Below are 25,405 nucleotides of genomic sequence, written 5' to 3'. Positions count from 1 at the left end.
TATATATATATATACACACACACACACACACACACACACACACTAGAGGCCCAGTGGATGAAAATTCATGCACTGGAGGGAGGTCCCTCAGCCCAGCCTGCCCCCTCTCAGTCTGGGAGCCCTGAGGGATGGGAGGCAACCTGGTGATCAGGGGAAGGCAATGCCCCATCACACATCTGCTGTGGCCACTGCTGGCAGCGCAAACCTTGGCTGGCTCTGGTTACCTGAGTCTTGGGCGGCCCTGGGTGGCTGGGGCGCTGAGGGGACTAGGGAACTCTGGAGGCAGGTGTGCTGCAAGGCCGGGTCTTGCCTGGGGGCAGTTGTGTTCTTGCTGCACTCCTGCTGCTCCATCAGGTTCTAGGGGACTGGGCGCCGCCATCTTTGAGGGTGGGGCAGTCAATTAGCATATTCCCTCCTTATTGGCTGTGGACACTACCATCTATTGACAGCTTGAGGATCAATTAGCATATTCCCTCTTTATTAGATAGGATTTGCAAATCACCTATCTGATAAAGGGTTAATTTGGAAATAAATTTAAGGAACTCATAAAACTCAATAGAAAAACAAACCAATTCAAAAATGCATAAAGCCTTGAATAAACATTTATCCAAAGAAGACATTCTAATGGAGAACAGATATATGAAAATATGCTCAACATCACTAATTATCAGATAGATGCAAATCAAAACCCTAATGACATATCACCTCAAGCATGTTAGAATGACAATTATAAAGAAAAACAATAGATAAGAGTTGGTGAGAATATGAAGACTTTGGAATCCTTATATTCTGTTGGTGGAAATAGAAAATGGTTCAGCCACTATGGAAAACAATATGGAGTTTCCTCAAAATTATAAATGGAACTACTGTAAAATCCATCAATCCCACTCCTGGGTTCCTCAGATAGAAACTTGTTTTTTATTCCAAGTCTTTTATTTTGCAGTGTGTGTGTGTGTGTGTGTGTGTGTGTGTGTGTGTGTAATATTCTTCCTTTAGATATTTTCATGTTTCCGTTGTCTTTCAGGTCTCCACCAAAAGTGCCTTTTTAGACTTGCTTCTCCTCACTGTTCTCCTTCCCCTTTGTCTCCTGTCTTTATCCCCTTGACTTATTATAACTTGACATTTTATGATATGTGTTTATTTTCTATTTTCCCCTCTGAATATAAGTACTTTGAAGGTAGGTATCTGGTCTGCTTCGTTTTATAATTTGCTAATCTAGTTTTTCCTGATACACAGAACTATAATTTTAAGTTCAAATTTGTACATGAATTGCAATTCTTTTTCAAAACTAAATATATGAAAGTTTAGTAAATTCTTCTTCACCAATTTAAGTTGGCTGAATGAGCACAAAACCACTATGACAATAAAACCAGGGAGAAAACCGGGTTGAATTTACATATCCTATCTAAGGATCATCAAAGCTAGGGAAATAAGCTCCCTCTCTGTTACTCTCTTACTCTCTCTCACTTTCTTCATCATCCCCTTGGAGAATATGAGCCACATATTAAGACACATAGAGGGTAGATGTGCCATTGTAGGGATTTATCGTGGAAAGAACACGCTTATGTGGTTTGAGGAATGAGCATCTGGGCATAGAGCACCTGGGAACAGAAATGCTAGAGATTTTCAGACCTAGCCAAGTCCTCTAGATACATTTTTTGGTTCATTATTTTCATAGCATATTTCAGTTTCAGAATATAAAATTTCAGTGCCAAACATTTCAAGAGCTTCTGCTTTGTAAAGAAAATATATATCCCCATCAGAAAGTTTGTTTAAAGTTGTTGGTTTAAAAAAAAGAAAAAGGTTACAATGATTCTTATGAATTCTAATACCATACCAGAGCATCACTCACGTACCTCTCGCAATATTTCTTAAATGCATCCTGAAAAGACTAAGATGGCTAATACCAATTTGTGTCAGTAATTTTAAACAAGTTACTCAACCACAGATTTAAAATAAATAAATAATATATAATAAATAAATTATAACTAAATCTGTAGTGAGCACTCATGTGAACTATGTCTAATTCCATTTAGTATACAAACCTCTGGAATATTTAAAAGGTCATCCTTCACTTTATTTTCCTAATATTTATAATAGAAGCTGTGAGAGCCTAATATTTTAGGTAACAGGTGAGATCATTCCTAAGACTAAATTATTGTTGTTGATGTTGTTCTCCCCTCCAACCCCCCCGAAATGTAAAAGCAGTGTCTATAAGCTGAATCTCAAATAATTAACAGTTTAGACTAACTTAAGATTCAATAGTGACGAATAATCTAATACTAACTTGCATATTCAATCACTCTAATTTTATTGTACAGCTGTATATAGTCCATTATATGTACAGAATAAAGTATAAGAGTAAAGAATCATCTGCATTTAGTTAATTAACAATTAAAATATACTAGGATTAATAGTGTCAATAGACCGGAATGGATCTTAATTTCCTGAATTTTAGTTATTGTCCCTCTCTTTTTGCTATGGATTTCTATAATTTTAAAAATTTCTTCAAAAATAAATGATAAACTTTCTAATCCAGGGAGAGAAAAATGAAGGCACAAGACTAGAAAGGAATGGAAAATTTGATATCCTCATAAGTAAAAGTGTAATAACAAATAATATAATTTCAAGATATAAAGACACTTGACCCTTTGCTAGGGGGTATGAGAAAGAATTCTTTTGGCACAATTTCTGTCGTTAGAACTTCACACCTTAGGACAAACACTAAAATGAAATTAAATGTAGAAAGGACATACTAGCTGCAGAATGAAAATGTTAAATAATTGTATAAATAAACAGACACATGAAACCTTTGGGTGAAAAGAAAAAATAAGAAAATTGAGAAAGAGTAGAAAACTAGTAAAATTTTGTCATTATTTCTGACCTTAAAAAAATAATTAATCCACTAGTGATTAGACTTGCTCAGCTGAATAACCCAAAGGTAAAGGGTGATGAATAAAAAAATCACATCCATGAGGAAAAAGATAGCATAGGCTTTTCTTAATTTTATAAAGTTGCAAAAGTATGTGTAGATTTTAGACGTAACTGACCAAGTTAATGCTTTGAGATTCTAACCACTCAGTGATAGAAGGAAATACAAAAATTCTCACAAACCAAAACTTTTAATTCCAAATATATTCTCTCTCCATTCCAATACACACTTTGCAAAATCCTTATTTAAAATAAATTTTCTTGTAAGGTTTTTTTCTGGCCTCATCATTGAGGCTTCTAAGAGTCAGACTTGAGATATATTTGTCTTAACTAATTAGAAGACATGATTTCTTTAATAACTTTTAAAGAAATACACATGAATAATTGTTTTAGATTAATACACATGACTCATAAGATTCTTATATACTTGCATTAATTATCAAAATATTTTCTCTCTCCATGAAGCTAAGTGTCCATTATTAGTAATCATGAAGTCTGGTGCCTTTTCAATGGTATAATGAATGGCTGTTGAATACAGGAAAAAAACATGAGTATTACCTAATATTTTTAGAAGCCTATTATTCTCTCTGAGTGTAAAATATTCTGCTTTCTTTTCAGATGGTTGTATGGAACGTAAGCTAAAAGATTTCCAGCACTATCAAATATATCTTACATCGAAACAGTGGATTCCATCTGAGAAGGCCTGTCCCCAGTGAGGTAGGACTTACCTATGTCTGTCGTGAGGTTTGTCATCAGGGAGAATGAAAAAGCTTTGGGATTAACTTCTTTTAATTTTCTTACTCGTCCTTCAATAATTTCCCATAATTTCTACATATTTGACTTTAATTAAGAACATACAATTTTTCTGATAATTGACAGTTATAGAAATTTACTTAAAATCTATGTTATATGTTATGCCTTTGTTTCTGGTGAAAAACATTAAAAAATGACTTACTGGAAAGGGTATATTTTTGTACATGGTCATTTACTACAGAGTCTTCCTTGGGTTTTTGACAACCAAAACTCTGGCCCACCCATGTGGAGGTCTTCCCATATCACTCTGTCGATGTGTATCACCTCTAGCAGAGATCTCACCCAGTCCAAAGAAGTATTTTCCGTCTGCTTTTGCAGATGCAATTTTGATTCTGTTTCCATGGAAATGGAAATGAGGCAAATAAAATAATAATAAAAAAAGAACTGCTTTTACTTGTGAATTTTTCAATGAAAGTATAGTGATTTTTTTCCAATGTAAGAGGTCCAATATGTAGCAGTTATTTCTTGAAACTATTTTTTTTTTAAATTTTATTCCAGAAACTAATTACTTAGGATGGCATATATGTCTTTTGGAAGAAAAATAAGTAAGTCATTGGTGTTGATGTGGTGCAGTCTATAATCTGTGTGTGCTATGATAGCCAACACCACCTGGTAGACCCTACAGTGCCCTGCTGGTTACCAGTGAGCTCATGGCTCCAGGAAAAGGGCATCATATGCCTTGCTTTGGGTTGGTAGGAGCAGGAGTGATCCTTCAGGAACCAATGGAGCTATTGAGCAGGAGAAGAAAAAGGATCAATTCCCAATTCAAAATGTAACCGAGTAGAAAGTGTTACCTTCAACATCACAGTGATGATTTGGGAATCAGTTTGGTTCTGTAGAGGTGGTCATTGATTTGTTTGACCAGCGCAAATTAGCCCAATATTGAGAATAGAGTATTTTTTCTATATGCTTACAACATGAATATGTGGCAAACTATCAGTGTTTTCAAGGGAAGTTGGTTTTGCTTGCTAACAATTTTCAGAAATGATTGCTTAAAATCATTTACTTAAAGCTTACCCAAATAATTTTGATTATATTTCAAAAGAGAAGTCCTTGCCTATCCTGAGGCATCGAATGTACTTTCCAATATTTCCTCCTAGCAGTTTGTAAATGTGTCTTTTACACCTAATATCTTATTTTTCTGGAATTGATTGGTGTGTATGATATGAAGTAGGGATATATAATTTCTTTTTGGGGAAAAAATGTCCATTCATTTCTCTTTTATCTGAAATAATGGTTTCATCATATTATCAGGCTACCTATGTTTCTACATAAAAAATAATGTAATCTGAATAAATCCCTTGAAGAGTTTATTTTTATTATATTTTAAGCCTCTTTCAAAATAATACTTTTGGAGTAAATCTCACATCATGCCCTATGTCATCTTTGTCTTTTTCATTTAATATATATTCTAAACATTTCTACTCAATTTTTAAAAATATTGTTTTAATGAAGTTATATGAGCCTTCTGTGGAATGAATGTTTATATTCCCCTTCTTTAAACTCATATATTGAGGCCCAAATCCCTACTGTGGCTGTATTTGGTGATGGGGTATCTAAGGAAGTAATGCATATTAAATGAGACTATAAGGGAGGGCTCTGAACCAATAGGATTAATGCCTTTAATCAGAAGAGGCACCAGAGAGAGCCCATTAATGCCTTTAATCAGAAGAGGCACCAGAGAGCCGTCTCTTTCTTTCTCTCTCTCTCTCTCTCTCTCTCTCTCTCTCTCTCTCTCTCTCTCTCTCTCTCTCCTCTCTCTCTCTCCCCCATGCGAGGACACAGAGAGAAAGCAATGGGCTACAAAGAGCTCTCTTCAGGACCTGATCTGGACTTCCCAGATTCTAGAACTATGGGGAATTAACTTCTGTTGTTTAAGCCTCCCAGTCTGTGGTATTTTGTTATGGCAGCCTAAGCAGACTAATCCACACTGTTTTAGGATTAAGTGTTATTAAGTCCTTTGATACAATATATAATGCTACATTAACAGTGCCAGAGTAAAGATATATTAAGATCTTTGAATTAGGTTTTGTGATACATTCCCAGGAATAGATTTAGTAAGTCAAAGGACAAAGCATAATAATAGCTTTTTAAATATTTTGCCATATTGTTTTCCCAAATGATTATATCATTATATGTCTGTCAACAGTACTAGAGCATATCAACTGCATATTAAATTTAGGGGCTTTGTTATAACTATGTTTTAATATACTAATGAGGTAAAAATGATTGTAGCTAAAGATTGATTTTCAATTTAATACCTGCTTTCTTAATGTTCGGTTGCTTTTAAGCACATAGAGGCTAATTTTGTGGCTCTTGGCGAAAGATCTGTTCCTTGTTGTGCAAAGCTAATTCTGTGTGTGTATGTTTGGTCAGCTATAAGGACATGTACACAATTTCTTACAAAAATAATATATTCTTACATATAAAAATAAATTCATGAAAGTAAGTTTACTCAGTAACTTAAGTGTTACTTTAAAAAAGCAGGGAGAAAAAGGGCTGTGTTTTATAGCACATATACTAGTAGTATACATGACAAAATATTTATACTACATATATAACATATATTCATTCAGGTAAATTAACCTATAAAATGAAAATCTATAGGATGCAACTGACACTAAATGTCAGGTGGTTATTTTAATAGATATTTGGCCTCTTTTTATTATTTAAGAAGAGACTTTTCTTAAATATAGCTATTAAGTTTTCAGTTTGTAGGTTTCTGAATCAGGCCGGTGTGAAATGCAAAGGGCCCATTTCTTGAATCACACAGAACTAACAAAGCAGTGGCATTCACATTTACTTAATATTTTCACTAACCTCATTTCTCTTGTGAGCAAAATAGTTGCTGCTATTTGCTCAGAATCGGCGGCCATGATCGCACTGGCTGTCAGAGTCCCTGTCTCTCGCCCTAATTCCACGCTCCATTGAACAGTGCTGCTGTGGCAGGTCCAGTGGGCAATTTAGTAGCCGCCATTGCATTACTTGGGGATATTTCGAAAGGAACTTGTGAATACTGCTAATTAAAGGGAAATAATGCAGGCAGTTTTTTTTTCTTGTGTTTATTTTGGTTTGGTTTAATAAGCTAGTTCACTGTGGTACATTGCATTGCTATTTGTAGCAAGTCAGCAGGTGTTAGTATAAAAAAATGCAGGTAGAATGTTATCCCGAAAACAGAAAAAATAAACTAACATAAATCATGCGCCACTAAACTTGTCTAAAAGACAACAGATGCACTTTCCCAAGCTATTCTGACAATCTTCCTTAGAGGTCTCTCTTTCATGAACCTGTGCATTCTCTAAAGAAAGGCAATCTAAATGTAAGCTTCTACTTTTTCACCTAGAATTCCCTTTCATTTCCCATAATCATCTGCTCTATGACCCCTACCTCCACTGACATAGTTTTTGAGTCACCAATGACCTCCTAGGTACTAAATTCAAAGGAAGACATTCCAAACCTCATTCCCTTTAACTTTTTCCAAAATGTGTATTTCTTGGCTATGCTATTTCTGAGATATTCCTATACAGATAGTTACTGAGTTGTAATTTTTGACTTCTAATATTTTAACTTTATGATGGAGCAAAAGTGAAAAGCATCTAATAAAAACTGTATTTTGAATTGGGAATTTAATATTTTCCTAAACTAGCAATAACATGATGCTTAGGAGTTCTAATTCTAGTAGGTGGAGAGAGAGTAATTATAAAATATGCCCAGAATATCCCCCATAAAAGCCTACTACTAAGAGTAAAGACTTTCCTGAGACTTACTCCAGCCTGAAGGACATTCTCCTCACTCTATCCACCCCCCACACATTCCTGTCTCCCCTTAGAGGAAGTGAAAGCTAGACCATTGGAGCAGCACACGTGAAGCTCACAGGCCTGGGAAACAGGGCCACTAAAAGACTAAGGTTAAATCATAATATCCTCGGAGCTTTATGTTCCCTCCCATCTCACCAGCATATCAATAGGGCTCCAATAAAATAAAAAGGGATAACAACAAAATGAGTGGCTATTCAAGGAGGAGATAAACAAAACCTACAACTACCAAAAGTATTAGACAGTCCAACTCCTAATAAATATTCAGTGAAATATGTTAGTATGGCATGTTTGTCTTTAATAAAATTTACAAAGCATGCCGAAAGGCAAGAGGGAACACAGTCTGAAGAGAAAAAGAAACCATCAGTACAAGATTCCTATATGATATTGATATTGCAATTAACAAATAGGAAAATTAAAATAACTGAAAAATACATTGAGGGCTCTCATCTAAAAATGTAGACAACATGTAAAAACAGATGGGTTATGTAAGCAAAGAGATGTAAGCTCTAAGAAAGAATCAAAAGGAAATGCTACATCACAAACATTACTAGGGAAATTAAGAGTTTCTTTAATGGGCTCATCAATGCACTGTCCACAGTTGAGGAAAGAATCAGTAAACTTGAAGATGTGCCAAAAGAATTTTCTACATTTGAATGTAAAGAGGAAAAAATAATGAAGAAAAATGAAGGGAATACCCAGCAACTGTGAGACAATTTCAAAAGGTGCATCCTATACGTAATTATAGTGGCAATAGGAGAAGAAAGAATAGATGTGAATAAGTACTCAAAGTTAAAATGACTGATAATTTCCCTAATTAATGATAGACACCAAATCAAAGATCTGGAAGGCTCAAAAAACACCAACAGTGCTAAATACTTAATAAATATTAAACTAATAAAAACAAAAACAAAAATGTCATTTTTACAATTTCTTTTGCACAGTGCAGCAGCCTAGAATCAAATACAGGAACAACTCTATCAATGATATGTAACATTGATATGTAAGCCATAAGACGACCATTTGCAAACTTAGAATATTATGATTTAATTTTTTCTTTGGCGGTATTTTAAAAATATTTTCCTCTCTTTGTATGTAGTATTAATTTGCTAATATTTGAAAAATATATTCTTCAATTCAAAAACCACATACCTAGAAAGTGAGTGTATAGTCAAGGGTATTATGCAGTTTATAAAAAAATCAGAAAGTTTTTTTTATTTTTCTAGCTCATATAATAATTTTCTTCTTGAAAACTGAAATCTGTTTTCACAATCTGCTTATCTCTAATTTAAGTACTAGATTACTTACATTTTTTTTCTTTTTTAAAAAGTATGACAGCAGTAGAAAGATAAAATTGTGTCCTATCAGTTCTTACTATAAAATTCCCTAGATATTTACATGTAATTTCCCAAATTATATTGAGTAATTGAAATAAAGTTTTATTAAAGAAAAAGGTGATATATTTTTTTAATGTTCTTGAGGGGTTTTTTAAAAAATATATTTTATTGATTTTTTACAGAGAGGAAGGGAGAGAGATAGAGAGTTAAAAACATCGTTGAGATAGAAACATCGATCAACTGCCTCCTGCACATCTCCCACTGGGATGTGCCCGCAACCCAGGTACATGCCCTTGACCAGAATCGAACCTGAAACCCTTCAATCCATAGGCCAACGCTCTATCCACTGAGCCAAACTGGTATCGGCAAAAAAAAGGTGATATTTTAATGTAATTGCTTTTAAATTTGTGCAAGCTGATAATATTTTTGCCAAGAGTAAATGACTGACAAACCTCTTTAAAACAACTAATCATAAATGAGCTATCCATTATATTTAAATGTGATAATTATTTGAGCACTAAAGCAGAATGATAGATAATAATTAGGGGTCAGAATTAGCTTTCTGCAAAATAATTTGTATGTCTTAATGACAAAGGCTAACTTATTAGCAATGACATTTAATATAATTTGGAACATTGGATTAGCACATTTACATATCCTATATAATAAAAGGCTAATATGCAAATTGTCCCCTTGACTGGGAGTTCAGCCAGGGGGCAGGGCCCTCTGGCCAACCGCCCATGGCCCCTCCTCCTGCTGCCCCTCGCCCCCCACCCCCCATAGGTCCCCTACCAGTTCGAGGGCGGGGCACTTCTCCAACCTCTTGTGTCCTCTCCCCTGGCCAGCCCAGCCAGATTGGGTGGGTTGGCTGGACCCCACCCTTGTACAAATTCATACACTGGGCCTCTAGTAAAAAATAAATATGGAGCCCTGAACAGTTTGGCTCAGCAGATGGAGCATCAGCCTGCGGACTCAAGGGTCCTGGGTTCGATTCCGATCAAGGGCATGTGCCTTGGTTGCGGGCACATCCCCTTGGGGAGTGTGCAGGGAGCAGCTGATCGATATTTCTCTCTCATCAATGTTTCTAACTCTCTATCCCTCTCCCTTCCTCTCTGTAAAAAATCAATAAAATATATATTAAAAAATATGAATACTTTTACTGTTTAACTTACAATTTTATGCAGTTATTTAAGAATTATGTTAATATCTGCACTGAAGTTCATATTATATAACTAATACAAGAGAAAGGCAAAAAAGCAAAGATAAAAAGGGAAGTTTTATAGAGATTAGAATTGGCATGCCCTTCAACTGGTAAAGTTCATTTTTCCTCTAGTTAAAAAGAATCATTTGAATAAAATACATAAATATTAAAAAAGCAATTATTCTTTGTTACTAGGACTACATAAATGAAGCACATGATAAAATAATGGGAATAATTTACAGCTCAGTGGGACAACCATAGAGACAATAATCTAATGGAAAATGCACATTTATTTAAGATCTCTTATCTAAGCTCATCTTTAATTTTAGCATTAGTGGACCAGATGATAGTAAAGAACCCCACATTCAAATCTTTCAAAGACGTTTTCAGAAATTCATAGTTGATTAAGAAGGAACATAACTACTTTAATGCAAAGAGATTCCCTGGAATTGACTAGCAATCCAATTCTATTTAGGAAGAACATGTGTTTGCTTCCCCAGAAACCCTTTTATGTTCTGTAATAAATGAGAGTCCACGTGAAATCCTTTATACTGTAGGTGGGTCTGACCCAACTATTAAAATTTCATAGCTATAGTTACATGTGTGTAGTATGAACACCCAAATATAATAACCTCCCCAATTAGAGCCTCAGAAGTTAGAAAATGATTTCAGCCTACATAAAAGGGAACACTTAAAATCAGCTTAATCTGCCATCTCTTCTGATTTGATCTGATAAATATTTTGAATAAGAATCTAGTGTTCTGAAAAATGTGATTCCTTTCTAAGTTAAGTGCAGGTGAGTATAATATAAAGGATCAAGAATAGAATTTCATCCTGGCTCCGTTGGTTGAGTGGTCATCCCATGCATGGAGAGGTTGTGGGTTCAATTCCCAATCATGGCACATGCCAGGTTTTCTGGCTGAATCCCCAGTAGGGGGCATCCAGGAGGCAGCCAATCAATGTGTCTCTCCCTCCCTCTTCCTCTCTTTCTCTGAAAATCAATAAAAACATTAAAAAAAGAATAGAATTGCAAAAACGTGATTAGAACTGATAATATCTCTGTCATAATGTACACATCACTTTAGTCACCAATGCAAATCTAAACTGAACTCTGTTACTTGTGATAAACTTTAACCACAATAATATGACAGAGGCTGGCATCTTCACATACCTTTTTTAAAAATATATTTTTATTGATTTCAGAGAGGAAGAGAGAGGGAGAGAGAGATAGAAACATTAATGATGAGAGAGAATCATTGATTGGCTGCCTCCTGCATGTCCCACATGGGATCAAGGCTGCAGCCTGGGCATGTACCCTGGCCAGGAATCGAACCGTGACCTCCTGGTTCATAGGTTGATACCCAATCACTGAGCCATGCCAGCTGGGCTTCACATATCTTAAATAGCCACAGTTACTTAGGGAGAGCCCCATACTTTAAACCTTGGAGAATTCATCCAAATCCTAAAATGTGTGGGGAAGCAGGCCAGTCAGCTTCTGTTCATGAGACCATTGACTACATTTTGATTGGAGACTAATGGCTGTATAATTTTCAAGGCATTATCTATATAATAAAAGCCTAAGCAACAGTTATGGCAGAACAACCAGAACAACCGGTGCTGCCCCCTGGTGGTCAGTGCACTCCCACAGGTGGAGCACCACTCAGCCAGAAGCCGGGCTCATGGCTGGCAAGCACAGCGACGGTGGTGGGAGCCTCTTCTGCCTCCAGGGCAGTGCTAAGGAGCAGTGAGCTGGGCAGTAAGGAGCAGCGAGCAGGTGGGTGGTAAGGAGCAAAGGGCTCTGGACTGCGAGACGGATGTCCAACTGCTGGGTTAGGCCTGATCTTCCCGGGCTCCTGGACTGCAAGAGGGTGCAGGCCGGGCTGAGAGACCCCCAACCCCACCCCAGTGCAAGAATTTTGTGCACCGGGCCTCTAGTTAAGCTATAAAGAGAGAAGTGAGCCAGTAGACAAATATAGTTTAGGTTTACAAGTATGGAAAGAAGATGAGAAGTGGCACAAAAGAGAACATTTATTTTAGTAATGATAGATATCAGGCTGCTTGTTGGCCTATCCCTGCATTCCGACAGAGAAAAAGAACTGTAGCAAAAGTAGGTGAAATGAAATAACTCTATCACCATATGTCAGTTTAAGAAAATTAGAGAAAAATTCATTTCTTGTGATGGCCTAGTAATGGACTACATAGTCATTTTTTGGGGGTGCATTTGGATGTGGCAAGAATATGTTTTACTCGTTCAGCTCAGTATCGCTCTATTTAAATGTATCCTCCCAATAGAAACATAAGAGAAATTCACCAGATTGTTTGAGAATCTGAAAATCAACCTCAGTTGTGACAGAATATCATCGTGGTGAAGAGCGTTCACTCAGAAGTGGCAGACAGACATGGCTGTGATACAAGAAATGTAAATTGTGACCTCTGGGGAGGCCACATAAAACTCTGTTGACCTACCTGAGCCAGAACAGAAGGTCTTAAATGCCATGGGTTTCAGAGACTTGAAGAGTGGGATCTGTTTTTATGATAGCTTTACTCAATCTTTAGCCTACTGTGGCCAGGAGTGAGAATGATGTTATATAATTTAGAATTTTAAACAGTACTTTCCTTCTTGAATATTTTGGAACATTTACAATTTTGAATAAACTAATCTAAATAACTGCCACCGTTATATACTAGTAAATGCAAACTTATCAAGAATAACCACTAATTTTATTGAGGGACTTCAATGACATTACCTAAGCTTCATTAACAGTACTTGTAAGATTAGTATTAATTACTAATGTTTCCGTTTCTAATATGAAGCTAAGAGAGGTTAGGTAGTGTGTTTAGGTAGGAATATGTACACTACAGAAATCTATGGCTGATTCTAATGTCACTGCTTTATACCATGCAGCCGTAGAGAAGCCTAGAAGCAAATTTGCAAAAATCAATATTTACAACTCCACATGAATACATAGGTAGTACATAATGAGATAGGCTGTTTTAGTTTAAGAAGAAATTATATTTTCTTCTTCTTATATTTTCTCATCAAAAACTTAAAATGGGAGAGCAGCTAATACAATCCTGGTTGACCTCAAGATCCTTTAGGATTATTTTGTGATTTGACTTTCATGAACAAAGAACCAGTGAAAAAATACAAAACAAACCAAGGAACGTGTGATGGTACTGACAAGCATCTTGCCTGGCTCCTACCCTTAAGAGACTGTCATCTCATTTCATTGTCAGTTTATAAACATCATCGCTAAGTGGAAAGCAAAGATAATTCATTCAGTTCACTTAGGAAAACCTTGAACTTCAGGTCACCTAAACTAAATCTGTTTAAATCTCAGAAGTAATGAGAGCAAACATGAAATTATAGAAAATTCAAATGCTATTTTCATCCCAGGGAGTTCAGAATAACATTATGCCGGGAGTATAATTAACTCCACTGAATTCTACCCTAAGGATCATGTTAGATGTGCAAGGATTTATCATTAGCATAAATGGAGCAAAAGCACAGGCCTGAAGTAAAGTATCTGCAATGTTGTCATCTATGGCCAATAGGAGAGGAAGAATCCTGCAAAGGAATGACAGGTGGTTAAAAGTCAAAGGAAGTGATGGAAGCTATAATTAGAACCATAAACTGTAAGTAAAAGAGCATGTAAGTACAGAGTCATTCAGTCCATGGGTGAAAGAACCCAGAATAATTATATCTAGCTAAATGAAGAGTTGCTTTATTGCAAGGCCCAGGCTAGAACCGTTAAGGAAACTTCTTGAAAGGAGCCAGAAAACCATTTTTTGTTGAGTATGGCCTGATTTAGTTTGATTTCTAGTAAGAACTTAAACTTCCTAAATTTCTCTTTCCCATACCTATAGGATGAGTCAAAGCATGTCTCTTTCAGATATGTGGGGAGGACCAAAATAATAAAGTAGTTGAAAATATAGCAAAGCATGGTAGACCCAGCACCTAAAGTAGATAAATCTCTGGTTTGTGTTTTGTTTTTACTTTTGATTAGGTGCCTAAATTTGAGGAAATCACTTAACCTCCTAGAACCTCAGGTTTTTGTTTTGTTTTGTTTTTCTCTTTCAAAGTATGGGAGTGATATTTTTTTAAATGTGTGTGTGTGTGTGTGTGTGTGTGTGTGTCTGTTCTCATTGGTTGTTTCAAAATAGGAAGAATATATCTATCAGTGTTACACATTCATTCTGTTTAAAGCCCATCCAGTTGTCTTAATGGGCTGTTGGGAGCTGTGGGTCCCCTTGGATGCTTTTCAGTCAGTGTCAGTAAGGAACTCTTCACTGGAAATGGGGAGCAGGCCCCCTCGCAGCCATCACTTCTTTTTGAACGCTTGATAACACAACTGGTCCAGATGTAGCTTGTCCCTTCACCCCACTTCCTCCAGCCACAGTTCTCTTTCTCCCCGTTCTGCATCCACAGAAGGACATCACCTTCCCAGGTGATCAGCGACTAAACATTCGGGTTGTCCAGGCCTTTGGTATACTCATCAAACTCCCCTCCAACAGTGAAATTCAGGGCAGAGTTGTGAAATGTGCTGTTGGTTTTTTATTACTCTCTATCTCCGAGGTTCCATTCTGGTCCGTCCTCATGGCAGTGGCCCCTGGTGAACATGGGTGTGTGGCAATGTTAAGGAGCGGGCGGGATCTTCCATTTCCTCGTAGGATTGACATGTCTATGTGAAGCTCAGATGAGAAAACATTGAAATGCACTGTGAAAAATGTAGCAACACAAATAAATAATATTGATAATTTTTAAGGCTTGCTTTCATTCATCTATCTTAGGATATTACGAACAAATCTATGGAAGAAAAGGGGACTGGAAACCTATATTTTCATATCTGTCAGAAAATCAAGCAATGCCAGAAATGGTCAGTGTCTCAGTGTCACACCATCTATTGAAATAGTTTTAAATACAGCTTTACACTTCATTATAGTTGGCTTTCCAGTTTGATAACATCAGCAATCCTATGCTATGTGAATCACATTTTTATATTATTAATTTCCGCTGCATTACAACAAGGTTATTGCTACTGCCCAATTTTGGAAAGGTGAAAGGAGAACTTGAAGGAAAGAACTGCAGACACTCAAAGGGAAACACATTTTTTGAATAATAATGAAATTAATATCTTTAGGATTTGCTTCTCAAAATTTCATGCCTAGATATCATAATTTGCAAAGTAATCCATTTATTTCAGTAAATCTTTTCATGTAACAAAAGGTACATTTCCAGTTCTCATTAACTCCTTTGGGATTAGAATTAGGCCCTATCCACATTTAAGTCACCCATCTGGATGTGGCAGGTATGCGAGTTTGTACCTATGGGTGCCACTTGGAACCTGAAAACAAATAGCCCAAAATCACTGTTAACTGAAATGACCTTGAATTACAAAGCCTAAATCTACCTGCTACATTTGTACAGATACTTTCCTACTTTTCTTAATCTTGAATGTATTCCAACTTATCTTTTATTCTTCATTTTAGTTTCGATTGATGTAGCAAGCATTAGGGTAATTTATGTTCCTTCTTGAATAATCAGAAGTCATTTCAGGGAGTATAAATTTGATCATGACATGTCAAGTCCTCCTCACCCCACTCACCCCAGAGCCTTCAGCATCCATTAGGTTTTAGGTTAATTCAAAAGTACCTCTATTTTATGGTGATACATTTTTAATTTATTTTTGGTATAACAATGATTCAAACCTTTTTTCTGTGACCTTGGATTTATAGAATTTAAGTTCAAGGTTGTAGTACTGTTTTACTGCTTTAGCATTTTTTAAAAATATATTTTTTATTGATTTCAGAGAGAAAGGGTGAGGGGGAGAGAAATAGAAACATCAGTGATGAGAGAGAATCACTGATCGGCTGCCTCCTGCATGCCCCCCACTGGGGATCAAGTCCACAACCTGGGCATGTGCCCTTGGCCAGAATCGAACCCGGGACTCTTCAGTCCATAGGCCAACACTCTATCCACTGAGCCAAACCAGCTAGGGCTGCTTCAGCATTCTTTTTTTTTAAAAGATATATTTTATTGATTTTTACAGAGAGGAACGGAGAGGGATAGAGAATCAGAAACACCGATGTGAGAGAAACATAGATCAGCTGCCTTCTGCACACCCTCCACTGGGGATGTGCCCACAATCAAGGTACATGCCCTTGACCAGAATCGAACCCGGGACCCTTCAGTCCGCAGGCCAATGCTCTATCCACTGAGCCAAACTGGTTAGTGCTGCTTCAGCATTCTTTACATAATTTTTATAGATTACTAAATTTTTGAGAATGGATTCCTTCTACAATCAATAGTAATTTTGAGAATGGATTCCTTCTATAATTAATAGTTAAAGCTGTTAAAATATTTTGCTTTTCAGAATACAACTTTTCTCTCTATCTGCAATCCTCAGACTAAATCCCAATATTTTGGTCAATTGGTAATTTATGCTTTTCCTGACTTTGGTTTACAAAAACCCTGGTCTTCAGAGAACAGAGACCTAGTAGCATAGACAAAGTATTTTGTAGCACATTGAGGGAGAGCTAGATTGTACCTTATGACAAAGATTATCACAAAGAGAAAACACCAACACGCACATACTTTCCCTGATCTAGGGCAAAACAAGAAGGAAAGTAAGACAAGAAAAATAGCATATAAATATTTGCAGATCCAGTGCCCCGATTTTCAAAAATAATTAATTTGTATTCTCGATGTTATGTTTTTTATTGATTTTTGAGAGGAAATGTGAGAGAGAAACATTGATCAGTTGCCCCCTGTACACCCTAACTGGGACCAAACCTGCAATTTAAGCATGTGCCCCACCAGGAATCTAACTTGATACTCTAATCAACCAAGCCATTTGGCCAGGGCCAGGGCCCTGGTTTATTGACAAAGAACTCAGAATACAGAGCAGTAATGAAAGATTTTCATGCCCCAGAGTGACTTGGAAGTATAACGATTACATATCCTTCAGTGTGGTAGACATGACATAGAATTCCCCTAGAACTGAAGGAGCATGGGGACAAGAACTAGAAATATCTCATAGCAGCCTGTGTGGACTGAAGACTAAGAAGCAGATAGTGGGTAGGGTTTCTAGTGAGTGGTTAACAGAGGTTAAAATTGAAATGAATTAGAGTATAAAAATTATTAGATATTGGTTACACCTAAGTATTTATAAAGTTTTATATCTAGAATATGATTAATAAAAAAATAAAAATAAAGTAAAAACTGTTTAATTATTACACATTGTTCAGTGTATTCTAGGTATGGAACACTGCAAAAACAAATAAAGATCACCTCAGGTGTACACAGCAGGGTTAAATAGTTCCTCCTGCTTTCTAGTTAATGTCCACATCGCTGATTTCCAGTGCACTATAGAAGCTAATTCACATAGTAAAAAAAAAAAATCTAATATTAAACAGAAATATAATACTCTTTCCAATACTCTTCATATGTTAGCGGTAAGTGCTTTAGGCTAGTAGTAGGAGATATATATATATATATATATTAGTATATCTCAGGTTGATGAAGTTAATATGAGCCAAGACATGTAGATATTAAATGTAAAGTATATTATTATTAGGTTTGAACATTTAACCAGTCTACCTCAGTGAATTTTAGTCCAAAACTTTATTCCAACCTCAAGAGAGTACAACTCTCACTAAAATCATACACATTCAGTTAGAACATTTGGGTCCACTTACTCTTTGCGAATGAGGTGTCTTGCTTCTTGACTTCCAAAACCCTTAAGCAATCTACTTAAAACCCAAATCAAAGGTTTATTGAATGTCTTTTGAACCATCTGGGTGAGTTAAGGGTAAAGGAATCTAAAATGTATGTATTCATTTTATTTAAAAAACACATGGGCTTATAAACCAATTGAAAATTACTTGGCATGAATATAGAGGAACTTGGCAGAAAATATTTCCCCGAACCCAACACTTTTGAAAAAGCCCAAATGTAATAAAAACTCACCCAGGTTTCTAGCTATGATTAGGCAAAATAGTCAAATAATAATTAAAAGAAAATAAAACATTAAAATGAATTTGAAATAGAGATCTTTTTTTAATGAAATGTAGCTTATGGACAGGCTAATGTGTCTTTTTCTGCAATAATGGACCTTCATCTTTTCAGGGAATAATCTCTTAGCATCTGACTATATCTGGGTTTTTTTTTCTACTTCTGTGAATCAGACACTTCTTCCTGTGGGCATTCTGGGAGTGTGCTATAGGACCTGGGAGTGTGCTATAGTACATGTGCACACCTACATGTGTACAGACACATATACATATAAATATACATAGAAGTGCATACACATTCCAAAATAGAAAAAATACCCTTTCTGTAAAAGATAAAAACTCATATTTGTATTTATCCTTTTGAAGATTATGACTGTTTATGCACTGTATTTCAAGTCTACTGACAGAAGCAGTTATTAAAAAATTTTCTTTCCAATGAAGATTGCTAGATAAAACACATGATGCATGGCTGAATTTGAATTTAAGATAAACAGCATATAATTTCTTTTAGTGTAAGTATGCCTTATGTAATATTTGGGACTAGCTTATATGCAAAAAAAATCATTCTTTATCTGAAAGTCAAATTTAATTGAATGTTCTGTTTTTATTTGTATATATGAAAACTCTACTATGTAGTCACACTCTCTTTGGTACTATAAGAACACAAGGATCTTCTTTCTCTCCAGGTGATTACATTCTATTCAGGGGCATAAGACTGACATGTGAAGAAGACAATATAAGTTGACTGCTAATTTATGTTGCCAACTCGTAAATGATTTTTTTATAAATGAAAAATTTAATTAGACCTATTGAGCCTAAGGACAGTTTCATGACTGAAATGCACGTTGAAAATACTGAAGGATTTTTCTGTCTGGAAAAGATCTAAAGGGACCCCAGAGAAGAGGAATAAAGTTGAAAGCTTAGAAGAGAATAAGTATAGTATGCATGTTCCCTGTTGCAGGTGCTGAAAATGGAAACAATATTAGTCAAAAGTGCTTGAAAATAAATCTGAAATTATATATATAAATATATATGTTATGTCATATATATTTTTAATATGTCCTTACAATATTTATAGAAGATATTGCTTTACCTCAAAAACACAGAACCACAGACCTCCAAGCCTTGTGATCTTTGACTCTCAGCAATCCTTTCCTACAGTTGGATTTGAGGTAAGCAAGAGCATGGACTGTGTTTATTCTCCTTTTAGCTCAGTGCTTAGCACAATGCCTGGGCAAAATGCTGAATAAATGTTGCAGAGAGAAATAGGACAAAATACTGAGGTGGGAGGAAGGAAGAAAGGGAGAAATAATTAATTCCTCAAGGCCAGGAGATTATTATAGGAGTTCTAAAATTAAATTATTGTTTTAATTAATATATTTTTATTTTTAAGGAATGAAAAATGAGAATAGAATTTCAAAGATGCCAATGTCATACTAGCAGGAATTTTCTACCCCTTTTCATTGGCTTATTTAGGAGAATGCCACTTTAAATACAAAAAAAATAAATTCAGGCATTAAAAAAAATCTAATAAGATTCCAGGAAGGCCATTCTCTTAAAATCATTCTTCAGAAATCACTCTTCCACCAAAAACAAGTAAAATTTAAATAAATGTATTTAGGCATTAGTTACAATGAAGTTTTTAGAAGTGCAGTTTCTAGGCATTTTAAAAGATAAGGATCATTTGTAAATGACTTCTGCATTCACTGAGGATTCTTGAAGTACAGATGGGTCTGTGTTTGTTTTCTAACAGACAGCTTGCGTGGTGCATTGATGTCAGTATCAAGTCTAAAGGTCACTGCTGTAGCTGACAAGATGTAGCATCTCACTGTCAGTCCGTGAATTTTTCCATTAGCTTGAGGGAAATTTAAATATTTGCTCTGTTTTGCAGGTTTTCAATCTCAAAATTATTTATATATATATTACATATGTATATATATATATATAATATATATGTTATATATATATTATATATATATTTTTTCCCAGTCCTCACCAAAGGATATGCTTTTGTTGATTCTAGAGAGGAAGGGGGAGAGAAATAAAGTGAAACATTGATGAAGAGAAACATAGATTGATGTCCCCCCATATGAGCCATGACTGGTGATCAAGCCCACAACCTATGTACCCTGATTGGGAATCAAACCCAAAACCTTTTGGTGTATGGGATGATGCTCCAACCAGCTGAACCACCTGGCCAGGGCTATATATATACTGAGTGGCCAGATTATGATGACCATCTGAAGTTTGTAGGCAAATTGGCTATAATTTCCCACTGAAGTTGCTAGAGGGCCAGATCATTATAAACATCTGAATAGTACAACATACCTAAGTATCGTTGCTGATGAAGTTCATTCTATCATGTTAATGGCGTATCCCAATGGAGATGGCTTCTTCCAACAAGACAATGCACCATGCCACGGTGCTCGTATTGTTCAGGAGTGGTTTCAAGAACATGGGGAGACTTTTACCTTGCTTAGGTGGCCCCACAATCACCAGATCTCAATCCAATTGAGCATTTGTGGGACAACGAAGTACTGATGGGGTGGTCATAATAATCTGGCCACTCAGTGTGTGTGTGTGTGTGTGTGTGTGTGTGTGTGTGTGTGTGTGTATCTTATTTCTTTTCCTCTATTTTTGTCAGGATATTAATGACTCCCTTCTTCAGTATTGGTACCAGTTAGGTAAAGCCAGGAGATACACCCATGCTACTGATGTACCACGTGGCTTTTTAATATATAGAGAAGAATTAGGAAATGGCATGTGAATACTCTGTAAATCTTGGCAGAGTGGAAACGGTCCAGGCCATGGCTTCCAAACACAGAGACTGACTGCCTGTGCCCTACGTTAAAAATCCAAAGAAAGCGCCTTGCTAGGCATTTCTACCAGTTAAGACTCAGGAAGAATCCTAAGGGAAAAAAAAAGAGGCTTCACTCCTTTTTCTTACCCAGGCCAATGTCTACGAGTTTCACTATCTGGAGGCACAAACCTAAATCCATGTTACACAAACATAAGTACAAAACGTATAAGAATAATGTTTTTAAAATCCACTAGAATATTATCATCAAAAAAGAAAATGAGGCAGCACCATTTCAGGTTTTTCTTAGCCTGTGAACTAAAAAGTTAATTTATAGAACAATAAAATTGTTTTCTTAAAATGAAGTTACATGCATGCATTTTATTAAAAGTGATTATATTTAATATTTCTTGAATTGTGAGGCTAAAAAGAAATTGAAAAGAAAATCAAGTTTCAGGCAAATGTTTTCTATTTCTTTTTAAAAAGGCCTCATTGTCAAAAATATTCTTTTTAAATTAAGAAGAAAAGATCATGCTATAAAATATAGGGCTTTAGTCATTGTGTTTTTTCCTCCAAATTTTAATTTTATAATATCAAATTGACTCCCTACCACATAGGATGAGAAATCAGCACTCGCATGTTACTTTTTTTCTCTCTTTCCTTCCGCCACTTTTTGCTTTAATATGATGCATTTTTATTTTTGATTAATGAAAGTTTGTAACACTTGCATTCTTTTCTGTAGGCATAGGCTCTCAATTGTAAATGATTGTTTATAGTTATAAACTGTTTTCTATTTGAACGAGGAATCATTGCTTCATATTAGTTTATTTTTCCATTTCTATCCTCTATTCCTGATTCTTAAAATTTTTTAAAAAAGTACTTTTTATTGATTTCAGAGAGGAAGGGAGAAGGAGAGAGAAATAGAAACATCAGTGATGAGAGGGAATCATTGATCGGCTGCCTCCTGCACACCCCCCCACTGGGGAATGAGTCCACAACCTGGGCATGTGACCTTGACCGGAATCAAACCCTGACCTTCTGGTTCATAGATTGATGTCCAACCACCCAGCAACACTGGCCCAGTCTGATGCTTAAATTTTGATTCTCCTCCTAGTTTACTGGATTGGTACAGTATGTAGTTTTTCTAAAGGAATTTAAGAGTTTTCTCTGGGCTCATTTGTGTCTCATATTAACTGCCTACTGCCTTTATAAATATAAATTATGTTTAAACTTGAATTACAAATTGACTAGATTTTTAAATAACTTTTACTTGCAATTCAGCAGATATTGCTCCATTTTCTTCTGATATTAGATCACATTGTTGCAAGTTTTAGGCAAACTTGATTTTTCCTATTTTACTCACCTGCTCATTTGCTCTTATGCATGAAAATGTGTTACCTTTGGAGTTAAATAACTAAACTAGAACATTTCTTAGTGTATAATACTTTATACAAATTTTCATAGAACATGGTATGAACATTTACCTTATCAAAATATATCTGAATATATTTTTGCTGTTTTATTTGTAGAACATTTAACTGCAAAAATAGCATCTATACTTATGATGAAATATACTCTTTCTGTCCTCTCTTTCCAACTGCTTTAATATCTGTCCTCTCCAGCCTCCTACATTCCAAATAATAATCTCAGGACTTAGTCCTATAGTAGTTGATGTCATCCTCAACGTTTTTTTCCTCCACTTCATTTTTTTCAGTTAGCAGTGTTGATTTGTTTCACAATTTTATTTCCGTAGCTCAATTCTCATTCTCTATTTTTTAATGTACATTTAAATTATTATCCACTGAAATAACTCATTGTTAAAGTCTTCTAAGGTGAGAGGTACTCCCAAGGAGCTATTTTTTTTTCATACTTGAGTTTTCTATAAACAAATATGATTCTGAGTCTTTTGCCTGTTGGATTTCCTCCCTCCCTCCCTTCCTCCCTCCCTCCCTCCCTTCCTTCTTTCCTTCCTTCCTTCTATTTTATTTCATAATAAGTTTCCATAGTTGTCACAATTATTAACACAACTAGGGCTGGAAATAATTTATGCTAGAGAATAAAATATTTACTGACAAGTTATATTTTTAAAAATCGATCCTCTATTAGGATGTCATTTTATTAGTAGGTGACTGTGTCCTTTCGCCAAGAGGTAGGGTGACATACTCAAATTCCACATCACTTCTGATATTTCCATGGGTCTATTGAAAATGTGAAACCCAGCCCTAACCAGTTTGGCTTAGTGGATAGAGTGCTGGCCTGTGGAATCAAGGGTCCCAGGTTCGATTCCGGTCAAGGGCATGTACCTTGGTTGCGGGCACATCCCCAGTAGGGGGTGTGCAGGAGGCAGCTGATTGATGTTTCTCTCTCATCAGTGTTTCTAACTCTCTATCCCTATCCCCTCCTCTCTGTAAAAAATCAATTAAATTTAGAATAACAAAATGCTATGGCCAATGTTTTATTCTGAAATAATATTGTTGGCCAAACATGACTATTTTTTTAAATATATTTTTATTGATTTCAGAGAGGAAGGAAGAGGGAGAGAGAGATAGAAACATCCATGATGAGAGAGAATCATGGATCAGCTGCCTCCTGCAAGTCCTCCACTTGGAATCAAGCCCACAACCCCGGCATGTGCCCTTGACTGGAATTGAACCTGGGCCCTTTCAGTTCACAGGCCGACACTCTATCCACTGAACCAAACTGGCTAGGGCTCAAATGTGACTATTATGCTGACTCCTGATCATAAGTTTTTGTTTCGAATTTTGGTAAACTGATACTGTCTAGGTCCAGAGATGGCTCACTTCTTCTACATTGTTTTTCTATTTAAACTTCCTTTCATATGATTACACTGAGTGGCCATATTATTATGACCACCTGACGTTTGTAGGCAAATTAGCTATCATTTCATGCTGAAGTTGCTAGAGGGCCAGACTATTATTAATAGGGAAGCAGGTTGTTTACCACGACAGTAGAACTGATTTTTTTCTGAAGATATGGGTAAACAACACGATTTAACAGCCTTTGAATGTGGGAGATAATATATATAATATTATATATGAGGTATCTGGATCCTTATTTATTCATTATTTTAGAAGTTTGCTGTCGCAGCCAATGTGAACATTGCACTCACTTGGCAGTATTTGATTGTAATGCCTTCTAGGGGAAAGAATTTAAAAATCATTTAATTTTCTTGAAATTGAAACCGCACTCCAAAGTCTGTTTCTCCCATACTATAGGAAATATGTGCATCCATAGTTTTTTAAGTCTTTGTACATGTAGAGCTGTGTAAGTAAAGGCTCCAAGGCAGGTTGATCAGCAGACAGTTCATCTGAAGTGGGATGCACGGTTTAGGGCTCCAGTGACTTCATAGTTTCCATTTGCGCTATATAAGTCACATGCTGATGAGAAAAAGAAAAGAACATTAGCAATAAATTGAAACTCAGTCCCACATAGGAGTTTAAGAATTTCACATTCTAAAGCAGTACAATTTATGGCTTGAATACTTTCTTTTTAAACTCCTGGATCAGTTAAATGTGTTACCTAGGTATTTTCATTTTCAGATCTGAATAATCAGCAACATCTTTGCTCTGTAAGGGGAAAGGAAAATCCCACTGCACTAGTGTCATTTTTGATGTAGTTCTTTAAACAAAGAGAGAGAGAGAGCAAGCAATCAAGGATGAAATCATGCTCTTGTTGAGCCTCTAATTTTTCTGTGAATGATTTGTAAAGTAAGCAAAGGGTGAGGGGAAAGTGCCATATGCTCATTTTCCAGAGGAGTGTGTCTTAACAGATCAGAAGTCACCTTTCCATGCTGACTACAAAGAAACCTCCAGTTGCTTATTCTGCAGAAGCAATTTTTGCTTATTTTTGCTGAGCTGCCAAAAGGAAAATATCTAAAAAATAATTATTTCTGTCAGCTGAGTAATTAATGGTGGCCTTAGCAAATGACAATTTTATTGAATGGCATCAGACAAGATGATTTTTTTAATTAAATGGTATTTTAATGTTCCTAGGACTCCGTGAATACCTCATGAAGAGTGTTCATGCTAAGTTAGGGTAAACAGTTTTTATTTTTCATGTTGACAACAGATGTACGATAAACACCATTATTTTTCTATCAAAATTAACAAGTTAGGATATATTACCTTGCTTTGCTATTACTTATGCAAGCCTAAAATGATTACAGAATGAAAATTAATGGATATTTATTCTTGCTCAGAGACCTGAACCTGTGTATTAGTATAACTCTTCTAGGGATCTCTGCCCTTCACCTTCTCACCACTTCCCTCGCTTTCAGGAGACTTGCACCAACAACCAAAAACATAAGCGTTTTGTTTCTCAGCCCACTGATCGACCTGGTTCCCTACTTCTACCACTCTTCCCTTTCACATGAAAAAGAATGAAATGAACACTGGAATCAGTCCATGTCCTTAAAGGGGACTAAGAGAAAGTAGCTAAATATATCCATAGCATTAATAAACTGCTGCTATGTTAGTGA

Source organism: Myotis davidii, unplaced genomic scaffold (assembly GCF_000327345.1).
Source record: "Myotis davidii unplaced genomic scaffold, ASM32734v1 scaffold269, whole genome shotgun sequence".
Classification (NCBI taxonomy): Eukaryota; Metazoa; Chordata; class Mammalia; order Chiroptera; family Vespertilionidae; genus Myotis; species Myotis davidii.
Note: the sequence above shows the minus strand (reverse complement) of the source record.